The following is a 15467-nucleotide window of genomic DNA, read 5'->3' as shown; positions in this document are numbered from 1 at the left end:
TTATTCAGAGTTCTCCTAGACCATTACTCTGGTACTGGCTACATGATCTTCTCCTTTCCTCATTTTACTCCTCAATGTCTTTGACTGGATATTTCTTTAGGTAATACTCATTAACCTAATGTGTCCACAGGATTTTTACCTTGTAACTGCTTCTCTTCTTCCTCTACGCTATTTCATTTGGAAATCTCATCACTTTCTGTGAATTCAATTATGATCTCTCTACTAATGATTCTCAAAATGATTTATGCAGCTCTAATCTCTCTGCTGATTTCCTATCTTTCATCTCCCACTGATTATTGGACATTGAAAGCTGTATGTCCTGTAGATATATCTTAAATTCAACATGTCTAAAACAGAACTCATTATTTTTATCTTCAAATCTTTCCTCCTTTCAACCTTTTACTGTTCAAGGTAACACAACCATCCCACTCAACCAGGCTTGAAACGTGTCATCTTTGATTCCTTAATCTCTCCTATCAGCTTATCCAATATGTAACCAAAACCTCTCCATTTTACATCTATATCATTTTATCCCTCTTCTCTGACATTGCCACCACCCCTGATCGTGGCAGGCTCTTATCATCTCATGCCTGAACTATTGAACTATGCTTTCTGCATAGTAGCTTTCTGATTGGTATCCCTGTCACAAGTTTCTTCCTCACTCCAATCAAAATGATTTTCCTAAAGTTCACATCTCATTATGTCATCTTTCTATTTGATATAAACTACCCGTTTACCTTTCCTGTCTTCTTATGCCTTCTTATTCCTCCTTCTCCCCTATTTGACTGTGAGCTCTGTGAGAGCAGGGACTGTCTTTTACTTCTCCTTCTAAGCCTAGCACTTAGGTTAATGTCTAGTACAAAGTAGGTTTTTTAATAAATGTTTACTGACTGACTATATATAGTTTGGAATTTTAATGGTTTTGCTTGGACATATACATCTCAGAGCATAATTGTACAGAGCTAAAGGACCCTAAATACAACAAAGCAAGAAAATGCCATATTTTTTAAAAATTAAATCTTTACAGCAAATTTCTTTGGTAAAGGTATCAAGCAACTCTTAAGTTCTACTTCATACCCATGAGACTTACCAAGGTGACAAAAGAGGAAAATAATAAATGTTGGAGGAACTGCAAGAAAACTAGCATATTAGTGTCTTCTTGATTTACCTGTTAAATTGGTCCTGCTGTTCTGGAGTTTTGTTTAGAAATTTGCCAAAAATGTCACTAACCCTTGACTTTTGATTCAGCTATATCACTACTTATTTTACAGTATAGGATATAGATCAAAACTAAAGTAAAAAGATATATACACACATATGTTCAAAAATAAAGCAACAGTTTTGTAACTCAAAACTGGAAACTGGGGCAGAAGCAGGAGAGGTGTCCTCCTATTGGGAATGGCTAAAGAAATTATACTCTGTGTTATTCCTTAAGAAAATGAGAAAATTGACAAACTTAGAAGGCCTCTACGAATTTTATGAAGAGTAAAGTGATCAAAAAACTAATCAATAATTTATACAATGGCAACAGCACAATAGAGAAAAACACCATTGAAGCCTTTAGAACTGTGATCATTGCAATCATAAACCATGAATCCAAAGAATTGAAGATGTAACATTCTGCTCACCTCCTCCCTGAAAGATGAAGAAGTAGAAAGCAACAAGCATTTTGAAACATAGTCAAGATGAGAATTTGTTTTATTATTCCATTTATGTTTAGGATAAAGATTTTCTTTTTCTTTTTTTTTTTTTTTTTTGTATGTTCAGTTTGGAGGGTGAAGAAGCAGATTATAATTACATGTAAGAAGCAGCAAAGCAGTTACCTTATTAAGAATAGATGTATGATCTCAGTGAATTTAATCTCTTTCTTTATATATGCATATATGTATGCAAATATACATGTACAAATATATTAACACATATATGTATATATAGAGAGATTAAGTATATTATTAAATATATATTATTTTATATTATTATATAATTAAGTATATATTAACTGCTTTGTGTCTAGTATAGGGCTGAGAACTGGTGTTACAAATATCAACAAACCAGTTCTAAGTCTCAAGATGTTCATGATGGGGGAAAGACAATATTTAAATGGAAGATGGAAAGGAAAGGTGGTTCTAATAATAGTGTCATGTTGTGAGGTAGAAGCCTGGATTGAGAAGCATGCTTCTGGGAGATTTAATGTGTCAGTTTCCCAAATACAATCCAGTTTGATCTGTTCGATTCTGAATGTTGTCAATTGTCCATCTTGAGTATCTGTCTTTTTTAGACATATATACTTTGAGACCAATTATTTCAAATATTTTACCTAAATGATTAAAATTTGGTTTACATGTTAACTTGCCAACAATAGATGACCCAAGTAGAAGCAGAGTGTTGAAATTCTGTGCCTACATATTCAAATTTAGCTAACATTTATGTAACCTATAGCCTGAACTCTAGGTTTCTGAAATTAGACTCAATCTAAGGAGCTTATTGAAAAAATAAAGCAAAACAAATGAAAAACATGTCTTTGAGTAATTTGCCACCTCTCAGAGTTTCCCTTGGGAATCTCAGAATTTGTAGTTCCTGTATAGTCTAGCACCATGGCTTGCCAGGTACAGTTTGGCGGAGGCCACAGAATCTGGCATCCAGAGCCAATCGTTTGAAGTTTGCCAAGTATTCACCCATTATTGCTGGTTTTCTCAGTATGGTAATTAGGCTCCTCAATACTTCTTTTCCATCTCACCTCAGAGGACAAATTCTCTTTTGGTTCTAATCTATGATCTTCTCCCAAAGAAGGAGAACATAAATCAGTTATGAAACAGGTAGTTTTATTCTCACACAAGTGAAAAAATGCTAAGAAATAAAGAATGAAAAAATGTTTAGAACTGAATCCAGTAGCTTATCACTACTAGTACAATCATTTGAAAGGCTAATGTTTAAGTCTTGTTGGAACATCTTCAATTTCTTTATGAGATCTAGAACTGGAAGCAATCTAAGAGCCTATCTAACTTAGATGAGGAGCTAAGGCCCAAGGATTCTGTATTTTACCCAAAGTCACACAGGAAATAAGTAACAGAGATAGGTAGAACTTCAACCCAGGCCCTCTTTCTTCAGTGTTTTCTACTGTAAATAGCATAGTATATAGACAACCAGCCTCAAAGCTGGAAAAACCAGCTCATCTCTGATACATCCTGGCTCTGTGTTCCTGAAAAACTCACTTAACCTCAAAGAACTCTTTAAGACTCTTAAGTTGCAGAGAAGGAGAATTTGTCCAATGACAATTGGAATGGCAAAAAGAAGTTTCCTCATCTGAAAGTTCCCTGTACCATTGTAGTCAAAAGCCCATTTCTTGTTCCTTTTCTTTATGAGGGTTACTAATTATTCAGTCTTCCTCATTGAATGTAAGCTTCCTGTAAATAGGACTGACTTAATTCCTTGTATTTGAATCCTAGCACCTAGGTGCCTTGCAGCACCTAGTTGGAACAAAATTCTTGTCAATTGATTGACTCATTACTGTTTACTTCCATCGAGCACATAACAATTACTATGCTTAATGTTTCTTTCTAGAAATCTTTCCCTGAAAAGTAACTGCTTTTTGACCTATCTGTTGTGGCCACTTATTGCTATGGTAGTGCCCCACTGCTTCTCAGGTGCCTGGGTAGGGGAAGATTCTAGCTGCCTTTTGAGATCCCACAAGGCATTGTGCCAAATAAATTTAGAAAGAAGTGGGAGGCAATCCAGTTCTGGGCACAGGTTTACCAGGAAGCCAAAGCCATGAATTTATAACTTGTAGCCAGTTGGGGAAAAACATACTTCATTACAGCTGCCCCCAACTCTATAGATGGTTTCTTTCTTGCTCTTTAAAATCAGAAGGAAGAGGAAACCTGAGAGGCAGGAATCACCCCTTTGATATATTCATGAAATTCTGGCTTTTCTCTCTACTTATTACTGATGAGGTACAAATGATGAGGTTAGTGGTAGTGAAGAGGTGCAAAAATTGAGGTGGAGAATGTCCAATGTGAAAGAATTTACAAACCTGAAATCTGTGTGGCAAAAGGGGAATTTAATTGTTCACTAAGAAGGAAGCTTTCTTAGCGGGCAAAACTCCTCATTAGGAATTTGGCAGAGATGGATTGAAAAATTGTGTGATTGTATGAGATACATCTTGGCTTGGGGCTGGGAGATGTCTGGGCTACTCAATAGAGGACTATCAGATAGAGATCTCACTTGAATAACTGGAAGTTTGCAGGCTTTTCCCAGGGCCTGAGAATTCCTCAAGGGGACCCAATTTCCTGGCTCCCAAAAAGATCTTAGTTTACATCATTTTCCCTCTTCAAGCAGTCTACCAGACCTAAATTCATTTGGGGTAATGGGATGAAGGTCTCATTTTCAGTAGCTATTTCAAGCTGACAAGGTTCATAGAGATGTCCCTAAGTTCACTGGGGGTTCAGGCCAGGAGGGGAGGTGCAAGAACTGAAGATTGCAGCAGCTCAGGCCAGGAGATGTGGAGTGTTCCTTCAGGGTTAAGGAGTAGTTAGAAGTTTGTAGCTTGAGACCTAGAGGAAACAAATCTCAGGAGCAGATTAAAAGTGGGATATCATCCAGAGTGGAGATGGTGACATTTGGGAATAGGGCTTTTGCAAAAAATGCATCAGGTATTATCTGTAGGCTACTTTAAGGATGCCGATAGTCTATCCAACAATCTTGAATGCCCCCACTGCCCACAGAGCTCACTAGCTGAAAGGCTAAGAAGGAGTTAACTACTGGCAGGGGCCATAGAATGATAATCAAGAAAAGTAGGAGAGAAAATGCCAGAGGCAAAAGTTCTCATCCTTGGAGTGAGAAAAAGTTAGGTAGAAGAGTGAGAGTGAGAGAAAGAAAGAGGCAGACAATTTCACCTTTCTTTCTCCAGAGTGCTCACAGAAGTACTCTGAAATACCTGAGAAGTAAAAGCTGGACTACTTGCCTCTCTGCAAGGAGCTAGGCAGGCTTAGCAAGTTCCTTGATGCCTCCAGAACTTTCTCAGTCCTGCAGGGAAAAACTTCTACCCAATTAGTAAAGGTGTTAATAAAACTGAAAGCAGTTTGAAACCCCCTGCAAAGGAGTATTTGCATAGAGTCTATTTGCCAATCTTTCCCTGGGTATGTGCCCCTTCTGTGAACAGGCTTTAGGAGGGGGGAGGTCTAACAGCTCCCTCAGAATTTACTTGAGCACAAATTGGGCAGCCTGGCAGACCTGCCTGATTGTTTCTCCCAGTTTATGACCAGTGAAAATACATTTCACCAGGTGGGTAGCCTGATAGAGAAGACCAAAGACTCCACTGACTTGCCTCTAGGATTAAGAGTTGGTTTGAGGGTATTTGAGGGTATTGAGGTTGAGGAAACCAGCCAGAAGGAGAAAGGGTGTATCCCCTTTCTTCTGCAAGGGTTTTTTCCTGTGGTAGGAAGGGCTATAAGAATCAGGGAGCTGGGGTATTAAAGGTGCCATGGTCAGGTGTAAACAGGCAGAAGCTTTAGCAGCTGAATCTGCAAACCTATTTCCCTTGGCCTGAAGTGAATCTCCCTTCTGGTGTCCTTACAAAGTATGATTGAAACCTCCCTGGGTTTGGGGACAGCTTGCAATAGTTGTAGAATTTCTCTTGCATATTTAATAGGAGAATTTTTTGTTGTCAAATGACCCCTCTCTTTCCATATAGCCCCATGATCATGCAAAATATGACAAAGGCTGACTTTCAATAGATTCTCTGAGGCAGAGTCTGGAAGGCCTAAAATGGTCTATTTTCTCTCCTCAGTTAAAGAATGAGAAGTGGGGGTAAGATTGTGGCCCAAATATTTGACAGACTGGCAGGCAATGTGAGCTTTGGGTAAGGAGACCTACTGTAGCCCATTAAGGTTAGGAAATTTAAGATTTTCATAGCTGCATTTAAGGACTCTTCTCTGGTGGGACTGCAGAATAAAATATCATCCATGTACTGGATGTTAAGTAGCTCCAGTTCCCCTAAAGAAATAGAGTATCTGTCTGGGATCTCCCAGGGCCCTGCCTGTCAGCACTGCAGATGGAGATAAAACTGGCATTAAGCGACTCCAAATTTCTTAACCCTGTAGCTAAAAGTCTGTGCTTGAGAAATCTCTCAATCCTGACTGAGGCTGGAGTGGAGAAATCTATTTTCTCACAGATTTCAGAGATAATAGAGGAGAGCTTTAGGAGCAGCACAAAAAGACCATCTGGAGGTCTGAAAAGAGAAAATTGGGTTCCCAATTTCACCATTAAATCATGCCCAAATAAGGGAGCAGGATAGGAGGGAATAATAACAAATGAGTGAGCATTTAAATGATAGGTCACCAAGCTGGTGAGGCAGAGGAGAGGTCTCAAGGCAGTTCTTAAGTTCCCCTGCAATACAAACTCTGAGTCATCATAACATAGAAATAGTCTGAGTATATTTGTGCATATTCTGAAGTGTATGTGTGTATGTGTGTGTTGCAAGGGCTCCTACAACAGTAATTCCCAGAACTGGGGCCACCCCAAGTACTTGACTGGATTTCTGATTGAGGATGTCTCAGGGGGCATTAGGTTTATAAAAATGGAGGTGTGACTATCTAATTAACAACACATATTTTTGTATTAGGGCAGTGTTTATTTGTACACCCGTAAGGAGTTAGTATTATTCTGTTTTCTTCTTTGGTTTGAGGTTTAAAAGGTTGGAGTAACATAATTTCTGGGTAATTAATCATTTTATTAATAAAAGAAGTCAGTGGCATTCTCAAATGCCAAAGACCTTAATGATGATAGGCTCACAGCTTATATTTTTTGGAATAATAAGAGTCCCAGAGGATGATAATCAATTCTCGTTAACAATTAATGAATGAGACAATGAATATTTATAATGAGAAGTGGGTTCACTCAACTGAAGGGCTGTGAGAGAGAGTTGTCATATCACTCTTGGACAAAGAAACTATCTCTATATCCAGACCACCTCTAGCTTTCAGCAATCTAATCAAAGAATTTATTTCAACCTAAACATAAATCTGAGTAAAATACAATGGGTTTACTCACTTTAGATTAACGTTCTTATAAAGTTTAACACTTTCTGAACAAGATTGAGGATAATTAATTCTCATTATCAATATTGTTTTCCAAGAAACTGGATTTTGAAATGAGGACTGTAGAAAAAGACGACTTATGGATTTCCCCAAATCATTGGTTATTAATAATTATTTCTCTTATCCATTTCACAACCAAAAAGTCCTCCAGACTCAAAAACAAATAACCTTAGGTTTGTTAGAGAATCAACTCCTTACTTTCTAGTGAGCCTCCATCCTCATCCTACCTTCCCTAGAGACTAATACAGTCTCCTAAATTTGTGATACTATCCCAGGGTTTGTAATTTCCCAGAAAATCATTTGGCCCTTGGGGATACCAAAGAGTAATTCTTTTTCCACTGGAGTACTACAGTCTGAATAATTCATAGTAGTTGAAAGGGAACCAAATTGGTTCTTCAGTATCATGACCTATTCACTTTCTGCTCTATGCCTGAAACTCTGTGCTTTCTCTCCATAATTTTTGTCTAAGAAGTCTCAATTTACTCTGGGAGGTGCTATCTTTCTGGAAGTCTTCATACCAAAACTCTTATAAATTCCACTGAAAGGGGAGAGTTTAAGAGCTCTAACCACTTTGTTTTTGTCCAACGTCTGCTGTCAAGCATGTAACTTCCTCCCTTCTTGGAGTCATATAGTCATTGCTGCCATACTTTGGGCTATGAGATTTTACAACTCTCTCTCTAACTCTCTTTAAAATATATTCTATAAATCTAGAATATAACTCGTATCTACAATAGTCTGATCTAATCAAATCATCCCAGTACTCAATCAATGAGGATATTCCTGCCTGTCAAAGAGATGTAATCTTATACTGAGAGAAGTCTTTGGAAAGAATGGTGAACTGCTAGTGAAGTGAAAAGGGGGGCAGGCACACTCAATTCTTTGAGTACTTGCTGAGAAAAGTCAGATTAGTAGCAGAAAATGAAGTTGCAATACTACTTTAGTAAGGACCAGAGGGAAAACAGCACAGGAAATATTGAGAAAAGTGTTGATACAAGTACAGAAGTACAGAAAATATAGAGAAAAATGTTGAAAGGCATACACAAGTACATATGGGGATGGGATGGTGGAGGAAAGCAGGTAGAAGTAGAAAAGAAGAAAAGCATAATTCATGTATTAGAGTTGTGAACTCTCAGAATCATGGACCCAGTGGAGATGAAAAAGTGGCAGGAGTATGGGGCAAAAGTTTGATGTTTCATTCTTATAGAGTTTTTGGAAAGGACAGATTTGTTTTGAATGAGATGAGGTGAGATCTCTCAGGGCAGTTGTGAAAATCGAGTAAGGCTTTATCTATTTCAGATTTTTTTTTTCCCTGAGGCAATTGGGGTTAAGTGACTTGCCTAGGGTCATACAGCTAGGAAGTGTTAAGTATCTGAGGCAAGATTTGAACTCAGATCCTCCTGACATCAGAGCTGTCTCCTGAGAACTCTTAACCATTATTGTGTGGAATCCTGTCAATGTGGAAAAACTCAGACCAATTAAGTGATTGGTAAATAAAAGAAGGCATTTATTCAGGATTTAGGGATTGCAATTCAGGATTGCATGCTGTCTTATTTAGACTGAGATGCCCAGGGAGGAAAGGGTAAAAGGGATTCTTATAAGGCACAGTTGCTGAAATAAGGAGAGTTTTTATAATCTAGATACACAGAACAGTGATACTGCAGGAAGGGAGTGTGGAAGGTATTGAAGGATTACAAAAACAAGGTCACAGAAATGTCCTTGGAAGTATCTCTGTCTGGGAACAGGGATGGTTAGAAATTGCTGGGAGTTTTCTTGGGAATAGAAACTGCTGGTCACAGCAAGTAGGACCCCAGATTTTCCCCAGGGTTGATAGTCTTCTCTTTTGGTCAGGGTCCACCCTAGACCAACAAGGCTTTGGATCAGTTCCAGGCTCTGCTGAACCAGGATCCCAACATAAAAAGCAAAGTGACAACATTTGATTCCCAAAAAGAGGAGTGGGATATGCACAAGGAGAATGAGGAGATCCTTAAATAAAAGTCCAAAAGGGAACCAACTAAAAAGGTTACTGATCCACCATGGATGAAAGAGATAAGACTCTTGTCACAGAGAGCCAACGTAGGATTAATCTAGGTTTGGAATTCGCATTCAATAGGCATAGTCTCAAAAAAAAGAGGGGTGTACAAGTTTATTACTACTCTGAATCTTGATTTAAACAAGGTATAAAAAAAGAGAAAGCATAGCATAAAAGTTGACATAGCATTCAAAGTTTTCAGCAAACAAATTTGCATGAAGGCATTCCTGACACTCACTGTGATTCCTCACTATGATTCCCTACAACCAGGAATGCCAAAAACCAGGTCTTTCTATCAAGGAGTTAGGTTGTGAGAGAAATTATTATTTTCCATTATATTAATATCTTATTATTAGGAACTGGGCTTTTTCTTTCCTTATTCATGGACTACTCACTGAAGGTCAGTTAGCCAGTCAATAAAAAGTATGGCCAATAGAGGAGATGGCCCTAATCCTCAGGATACATATTTTTCTACCTTGGACAGAATCCTCATTCAACTTGGCAAGCTTACTTGTGTTTTTAAGTAATGTAAATGAATAGTTTGTCTCAGGAATAAGTCCATGTCCATGTACTCCTCCATTGGAGTATAGGGTGACCCAACTCAATGAAGGAGAAAACCTAGTACAATAGTTTAAGTAGAGATAAATTCCTTTATCCAGATTGCTGGAGGTGGCTCAGTTTCATGATCAAGACACATACTCAGCAGGAGAAGCTGAAGACTTTTAGCTCATTTCCTCATTAGTTGTTCAATAAGGATTGATATTCACCTGTCATGATTAACCCTTTTTTCAAAAGTATATTAAGGCTTTCAGTCTCTTCATGTCTTTGTTTTTGGTTAGTGAAACCACTAACCATCAATCTATTGATTATTAGCTAGTTTAATTAATAAACTGATTAGTATTTATCCAGAAATTCTTTTTCAGGTTTTTCATTTGTCACAGTTGAGAGTGACCTGTCCCCAATGTCCATTAGCATATTTCATCTTGAATCTCAGATGTTCTTTGTAGCTATCTGGTCTTCTGCAAGTATCATCTTTCAGACATTCTAGAATAGAATATTCTCAAGACCTGAAGAGGGCTTATCTTCAGTAGATTTGCTTCTTTAGTTTTGTATCACTTATAGAAATACTTAGATGTTCCTAATTGTGAATTAGGTCAAGAAGGGGAGCCCAGCTGGTCTAAGTTTGGCTGGCTTGTGCCTCAATAGCTGGAAGCCCTACTTACTCTTTTGGGGAATTGGGTGGGGAGGGATGATTAGGCTTTGGACTGGAGATGTACTTCTTATGGGGAAAATTTGTTATGCACTCACTGTTTTTGCTACTTGTCATTCCTTCTGGAACTGTACTGTAATTTACAGTAAAGCTTCTAATTTCAAGACACACACCAATTCAAAAGTTGCTTCAGAATTGATTTCTACTTCAGTAATAATTCCTTACAATTTTCTCTTATCAGAAAAAATGATCTTTTAAAAAATATAAAACAATGCTTTTAATTCTTTTTTAAAAATTTTATTAAAGTTTTTAATATGCATGGGTAATTTTTCAACATTGACCCTTACAAAACTTTTTGTTCCAAATTTTTCCCTCTTTCCCCCCAACCCCTTTTCCTAGATGGCAGGTAGTCCAATACATGTTAAATATGTTAAGATATATGTTAAATCCAATACATATATACACATTTATACAGTTATCTTACTGCACAAGAAAAATCAGATCAAGAAGGAAAAACAACTGAGAAAATAAAATGCAAACACACAAAAACAAAGAGTGGAAATGCTATGTTGTGGTTCACACTCAGTTCCCACAGTCTCTCTGGATGTAGATGGTTCTCTTCATCACTGAACAATTGGAACTGGTTTGGATCATCTCATTGATTATCATTTAGTCTTGTTCTTACCATGTATAATCTCTTGGTTCTGCTCATTTCACTTATCATCAGTTCATTTATAAGCCTCTCTGAAATCATACTGCTGGTCATTTCTGACAGAACAATAATATTCCATAATATTCATATGTCATAATTTATTCAGCTATTCTCCAATTGGTGAGCATCTATTCAGTTTCTAGTTTCTAGCCATTACAAAAAAAAAAAAAAAAAAAAAAAAAAAAAGGGCTACCACAAACATTTTTGCACATGTGGGTCCCTATCCCTCCTTTAAGATCTCTTCGGGATATAAGCCCAATAGAAATACTGCTGGATCAAAGGGTTTGCACAGTTTGATAACTTTTTGAGCATAGTTCCAAATTGTTCTCCAGAATGGTTGGATCTGTTTCAAGTTCCACCAATGTATTAGTGCCCCAGTTTTCCCACATCCCCTACAACATTCATCCTTATCTTTTCCTGTCATCTTAGCCAATCTGAGAGTCCTGTAGTGGTATTTCAGAGTTGTTTTTAATTTTCATTTGTCTGATCAATAGTGATTTGGAACACCTTTTCATTTGACTAGAAATAGTTTCAATTTCTTCATCTGAAAATTGTCTATTCATATCCTTTGATCGTTTATCAATTGGAAAATGGTTTGAATTTTTATAAATTTGAGTTAATTCTCTCTATATATTTTAGAAATGAAGCCTTTATCAGAATCTTTGAATGTAAAAATGTTTTCCCAGTTTATTGCTTCCCTTTTTTTGTACAAAAACTTTTTACCTTAATATAATCAGAATTATCTATTCTGTGATCAATAATGATCTCTAGTTTTTCTTTGGTCACAAATTCCTTCCTTTTCCACAGATCTGAGAGGTAAGTTATCCTATATTCTTCTAATTTGTTTATAATATTTTTTATGTCTAGTTTATGAACCCATTTTTAATAGTTTTTTATTTACAAGTTATATGCATGAGTGATTTACAATTGCCAAACCTTTTGTTCCAATTTTTCCCCTCCTTCCTTCTACCCTTTCCCCTAGGTGGCAGGATGACCAATACATGTTAAATATGTTAAAGTATAAATTAAATACAAAATAAGTATACACGTCCAAACCATTATTTTGCTGAACAAAAAGAATTGGACTCTGAAATAGTGTACAATTAGCCTGTGAAGGAAATAAAAAATGCAGGTGGGCAAAAATATAGGAATTGGGAATTCTGTGTAATGGTTCTTAGTCATCTCCCAGAGTTCTTTTGCTGGGTGTAGCTGGTTCAGTTACAAATCCATTTTGACCTTATCTTGGTATATGATGTTAGGTGTGGGTCAATGCTTAGGTTTTGCCATACTAGTTTCCAATTTTCCCAGCAGTTTTTGTCAAATAGTGAATTCTTATCCCCAAATCTAGGGTCTTTGGGTTTGTCAAACACTGGATTACTATAGTCATTGACTATTTTGTCCTGTGAACCTAACCTATTCCACTGATCAACTACTCTATTTCTTAGCCAATACCAAATGGTTTTGATGACTGCTGCTTTATAATATAGTTTAGATCTAAAAGCAGATCTAGGTATAGGTAGGCCACTTCTATTTTCCTTTTTTTCATTAATTCCCTTGAAATTCTTAATCTTTTGTTCTTCCAGGTGAATTTTGTTGTTATTTTTTCTAGGTCACTAAAATAGTTTCTTGGGAGTTTGATTAGTATAGCACTAAATAAATATTAGTTTAGGTAGTATTGTCATCTTTAGTATCATATTATGATATGTCATCATCATTATTATTACTGCTCAACCTATCCAAAAGCACTTGATATTTTTACAATTGTTTAGATCTGACTTTATTTATGTGAAAAGTGTTTTGTAGTTTTGCTCATATAGTTCCTGGTTTCCCTTGGCAGATAGATTCCCAAATGTTTTATACTATCAACAGTGATTTTAAATGGAATTTCTCTTTGTATCTCGTTGTTGTATTTTGTTAGTGATGTACAGAAATGCTGATAATTTATGTGGGTTTATTTTGTATCCTGCAACTTTGCTAAAGTTGTGGATTATTTCTAATAGTTTTTTAGTTGATTCTCTAGGGTTCTCTACATCATATCATCTTCAAAGAGTGATAATTTGGTTTCCTCATTACCTACTCTAATTCCTTTAATCTCTTTTTCTTCTCTTATTGCCAAAGCTAACATTTCTAATACAATATTGAATAGTAATGGTGATAGTGGGCAACCTTGTTTCAACCTTGATCTTATTGGGAATGGTTCCAGTTTATCCTCATTACATATGCTTGCTGATGGTTTTAAACAGATGCTACTGACTATTTTAAGGAAAAGTCCATTTATTCTTATAGTGTTTTTAGTAAGAATGGATGCTGAATTTTATCAAATATTTTTTCTGCATCTATTGAGATAATCATGGTTTTTTGTTAATTTGATTATTGATATACTCAATTACGCTAATAGTTTTCCTAATATTGAGCCAACTCTACATTCCTGGTGTAAATCCTATTTGGTCATGGTGTGTTATTCTGGGGATGATTTTCTATAATCTCTTTGCTAATATTTTATTTAAGATTTTTGCATCAATATTCATGAGGGAGATTAGTCGATAATTTTCTTTTTCTGTTTTTGTCCTACCTGATTTAGGTATCAGTACCATGTCTACGTCATAAAAGGAATTTGGTAGGAGTCCTTCATTCCCTATTTTTTCAAATAGTTTATATAGTATTGGAGCTAATTGTTTTTTAAATGTCTGGTAGAATCACATGTAAATCCATCTGGTCCTGGGAATTTTTTCTTAGGGAGTTGATTAATAGCAGATTCTATTTCTTTTTCTAAAATGGGACTATTTAAATAATTTATTTCCTCTTCTATTAACCTGGGCAATCTATATTTTTGTAGGTATTCCTCCATTTCACTTAGGTTATCAAGTTTATTAGTATAAAGTTGGGCAAAATAATTTCTAATTATTGCTTTAATTTCCCCTTCATTGGTGGAAAGTTCTCCCTTTTCATTTTTGAGACTAACAATTTGATTTTTCTCTTTCCGTTTTATATTTAAATTAACTAAAGGTTTATCTATTTTGGGTTTTTTTCATAAAACCAACTTTTTGTTTTATTTATTAATTTAACAGTTTTTTTTACTTTCATTTTTATTAATCTCTCCTTTTATTTTTAGAATTTCAAGTTTGGTATTTGATTGGAGTTTTTAAATTTGTTCTTTTTTTAGCTTTTTTAGTTGCAAGCCCAATTCATTGATTTTTCTCTAAATTTCTCTGAACAGTGGTTTTAGAGAGTGGCTGCCTATCTCTGTATCTAGAGATGAAATTATCCAATGGCAAACTTTAATGTTCAGTCACCAGACACCCTTGAATATTCCACCTCTGAACTCAATCAAGGTGGGAATTCAGAGATTTGAGAAGGGATTTACCAAAAGACAACTGGGTTCTGGTCCTTAGTTAAGCATGATAAATCTGTGTTGATACCAAACTCATAGGACTGAGGCTGGGGACTGTCCACAGATGGCATCCTTCAAATCCCACTTCTTACATCAAAAAGTCTACTTGTAAAAACTCAGACCTACTAAATGATAATAAGCAAATTTATTTAGTGTTGAGGAATTGCAATTCAGGACAATACACTGCCTTATTCAAACAGAAATGCCTAGGGAGGAAGTAGAAAAAGATTTCTTATAGGACATAGTTGTAGGAAATAGCAGGAGGACATATAGTCTGAAAACCCAGAACAGTGGAATTACAAGAAGGGAGTATGAAAGGTACCTAAAGGACTACAAGAACAACATCACAGAAATATCTTTTGAATGATCTTTGTTTGGGAGCAGGGATAGTTAGAAACTGCTGGTCAGAGTAGGGTAAGTCCCAGATTTTTCCAGGGATTGACAAGCCCTTTAGCAGCCTGGTGAAGAATATTTTTAAATGCATAAAATTAAATGCACAGGATTATAAAGGAAGTCAATTATATTGAAATATAGCTAACAAGATATATATTTTTTTAATTTGCAGATTCTAGGTTAAGAACCCCTGATAGATAGCAGCAACAATGATAGGTATCTAACAGCAAAAACAATTAACTTGGAAAACAGAGAAAAAACAAAGTAAGAATCATTGAACTAACTGAATGATATGACCATAAATAAGAATCTAGACATCATATTTCAAAAAATCATATATGTAAACTGCTCAGAACTCTTGAAATCAGAACACATGGTGAAAATAGAATTCACTTCCTTAAAGACACTCCCAAAATGAAAGTTATGTCATAGCCAAATTCATAACCAGAGCTTCTGGATCAAAGAAAAAATACTGCAAGCAGCCAGAAAGAAAGAATTTAAGTAATGAGAAGGATTGATAGGATCACATATGATTTAGCAACTATGACTATTAAGAATAGAGAACTTGGAATAAGAAATTCCAGAAGGCAAAGGATATGGGCTTATAGCTTCTTGAAGAGAACCAATGACATCAGCAG

This window comes from Sarcophilus harrisii, chromosome 2 (assembly GCF_902635505.1).
Source record: "Sarcophilus harrisii chromosome 2, mSarHar1.11, whole genome shotgun sequence".
Classification (NCBI taxonomy): Eukaryota; Metazoa; Chordata; class Mammalia; order Dasyuromorphia; family Dasyuridae; genus Sarcophilus; species Sarcophilus harrisii.
The sequence above is the reverse complement of the archived record's forward strand: the minus strand, read 5'-3'. Positions refer to the sequence as shown.